General features: G+C 38.2%; 1 pseudogene; it reads left to right on the plus strand.

Moving 5' to 3' along the window:
* Positions 1 to 1,372: 1,372 nt before the first annotated feature.
* Positions 1,373 to 1,491, plus strand: LOC120615850 (uncharacterized; annotated as a pseudogene).
* Positions 1,492 to 3,310: the final 1,819 nt, after the last annotated feature.

Below are 3,310 nucleotides of genomic sequence, written 5' to 3' on the forward strand. Positions count from 1 at the left end.
CAGAGGCTGCGAGAGGTAGTTCCAGTCTCGGCAGCTTTTGTTCAGATTCCCCTGGGGCTCCGCGGTGATTGGTCTCAGAGGGTATGGGGGGATCTCTGGGTTGGCAGTGGGGGGCTGCAGCTCAGCCTCGGTTTTGCAACTGGGACTGGTAAAAATCATCTGTTGTTTCTCTGCTGTCCTGTCCCACTTCTCTGCTTTCCACCCTGATGACTGGGCCCTGTTGCCAGCTGCGTAGAAGTTTTGGCACTTCCAGGCAGGCTGATCAGGTAAGTTGCCGCACTTTCACCCCTCCCCCTCCTCCTGCAAGGAGCTCCTGGAGCTGTGAGAGGCAGCTTCTTTATTTCTCCCAGTCCACTGCCTTACACACGGGGTTCTGACCTGTGGTATTTCTTGTGCACAGATCCCATGCTAAGATGTGCTGGTGTGCAGTTTGCGCATATTTTGTTGAGTCTTAGATGCTCAGCTTATTGTTGTTTCAAGGGAAGAAATCTCAGGATGTCTCTCACTCCACCATATTTCAAGGGGTTTCTTCCTATTCTCAATCTTCTTAAATCTGTTGAACTAGCTCTGTGTCACAGTATGTGGTCTATTGTTGAGAATGTTCCATGTACACTAGAAAAGAATGTATAATCTGATGTTTTGGATGAAAGGCTCTGTAAATGTCATTTTCCCCAACTGGTCTATTGTGTCATTTAAGGTTGATATTTCCTTATTGATTTTCTGTGTGGATGATCTACCTATAGTTGACAGTGGAATATTTAGGTCCCAAATATTATTCTATTTGTGTCAGTTTCTCTCATTAGTACTGTTAGTAGTTCTTTATATATATATATATTTTGATGTTTCCTGATTGGGAGCATAGATACTAAGAAGTGTTAAATCTTCTTGATGTATGATTTCTTTATTATTATGAAATGTCGATCATTGTCTCTCTTTACCTTTTTTATCTTGAAGTATATTTTGTCATTTATAAGGATGGCTACACCCACTTTTCTCTGGATGAGATTTGCTTGAAGTATCGTTTTCCACCCTTTCACTTTAAACTGATATTTGTCCTTGCAGCTGAGATGTGTCTCCTGGAGGCAGCATGTGGTTGAGTTTTGTTTACCGATCTAATCTGCCACTCTGTCCATTTTTATTATTGAATTTAGTTCATTTACATTAAGGGTGGTTAGTGAAATATGAGGGTTTTCTATAGCTATTTTATCTTCTGTTTTGTGATATCTCGGTGTCTCCATTGTTTCTTTGTTCTTTGTCTCCTTGTTTCTTTGATTTGTTGGTGTTTTAAGGTTTTTCCCTCTGTTCCTTATCGTTTTATGATATTTGTCTCAGTTCTGTATTTTTTTGTGTGTGTGCTTATCAGTAAGTCTATGTATATGGCTATACCACCTTGAACAAGCCTGATCCCATTTGATCTCAGAAGCTAAGCAGGGTTCGGCCTGGTTAGTACTTGGATGGGAAACCACCTAGGAAGACCAGGTGCTGTAGGCGTAAAAAAATAAAATAAAATAAAAAAATAAGGGATTGTAAGCTGACAAGGTCCTTGCAATCTGTGAGATCAACCAAGGATTGCCTCGCCTAAAAACAAAACAAAACAAACAAACAAACAAAAATGTTTATGTAAAAGATAATTATATATAGAGAGATAGTAGTCCATTTTCTTCTGCATACTCCTTATCTCCATTACCCTTTGCAGATTTGAATCTTTACTCCCTCAACTCTTCTGTTTTTGTTGTTTCAAATTATCAATGTATATGCTGAACATTCATTTCCAAGTTTCAGTAACTGTTATCTTCTTCTATTTTCAAAGAGATTTTCTTTTAACCATTATGTAATATTTAAGCTTATAATACTCTATCCTTAATAAGAATTGCACTTTCTTATTTCTGTCTCCCTGCTAGTTATCTTACTCATAGTTATATATTTTAAATCCTTTTGTTTAAGGTAAAATGATCCACTTCAGTAATTCCTGTAGTGCAGGCCTTGTAGTAGAAAATTCCCTTAGCTTTTGTATGTCTGGAAAGGTCTTTATTTATCCTTCACATCTAAAGGAGAGCTTTGCTGGATATATTATTCTTGGCTGGTAAATTCTTTCTTCCAATTGTTTGACTATTTGGTTCCTCTCCTTCCCAGCTTGTAAAGCTGGTGCTGAAAAGTCCAATGATAATCTAATGGGTTTTCTGTTATAAGTAGCATCTTTTTTTCCCCCTTGGCTGCCTTGAGAATTCTTTCTTTGTCATTAATTTTTGAAAATTTTAATATAATGTGTCTGGAGAAAGCATTTTTTTTTGGTTGAGATAATTAGGCATTTTCTTTGCTTCTTGTATTCAAAGATCCAGTCCTTTCCATATTTTGAGAAATTCTCTTTGACTCTTTGCTTGAATATGCTCTCTGTTCCCTTCTCCCTCTGTTCTCCTTCTGGTATACCTATTATTCTTATTTTACTTTTTCTGATGGTGTCAGATATGCCTTGTAGCATTCTTTCTTTCTTTTCTTTCACCCTCAAGTCTCTTCTTCTATCTGACTTATTTGCAGATTTCTGTTTTTGATATCACTAATTCTTTCCTCCTTCTGGTCAGCTATTTGTAAGCCCGCTATTTCATTCTTTATCTCTTTTAATGAGTTCTTCAACTCCAGAAGTTCTACTTGGTTCATTTTTAGAGTTTCAATCACTTTGGTAAAGTATTTCTGTTGTTCACTGATTTTTTTCCTGAGTTCTTTGAAATGTCGATCAGAATTTTCTTATTTCTCATTTTTTTTTCAGAAGTGCAGCCTTGAATTCTCTGTTATTTTTATTGCATATTTCTATATCTTTAAGTTTATTTCCTAGAAAATTTTCATTTTCTTTCTGAGCTGCCTTGTCACTGGGTTGTTGATGGTGTTTGAGGAATTATTTTTTTCACCTGGGTATTAATAGGAATGTACTCTGCTTTAAATTTTTTAAAATTATTATTCAGAGTGATTTCTCTGTAGCAGGTTGTTAAGAAGAGGTTTTCCTTTTGTTTTCCAGTAGGTAGCACCTAAGCCTCCTGCACTGCCCAAGCCTGCTGAATCTCAGCTTTGGGGATAAACATGCCCTTTATGCCTTGGGGAGGTGTGTGTGTCTCCTCTGTTACTAAGTTTCCTAGGTCCCAGGGCTCAAGCACTGTTGGAGAATGTGAAGAGCAAAGGAGACCTGAGCCTCCGAAGAGCCCTTGAAGTCCTGGTACTGCCCCAACAGCCAGATGCAGTGCTGGGGTCTGCTGCTAGCTCTAGGAAGATATAGGGAGGTGTGTTCTGGGATGGTGGTGATAAGCAGTCAGGCTCCCCA

This window comes from Pteropus medius, unplaced genomic scaffold, assembly GCF_902729225.1.
Source record: "Pteropus medius unplaced genomic scaffold, Ma_sr-lr_union100, whole genome shotgun sequence".
Taxonomy (NCBI): Eukaryota; Metazoa; Chordata; class Mammalia; order Chiroptera; family Pteropodidae; genus Pteropus; species Pteropus medius.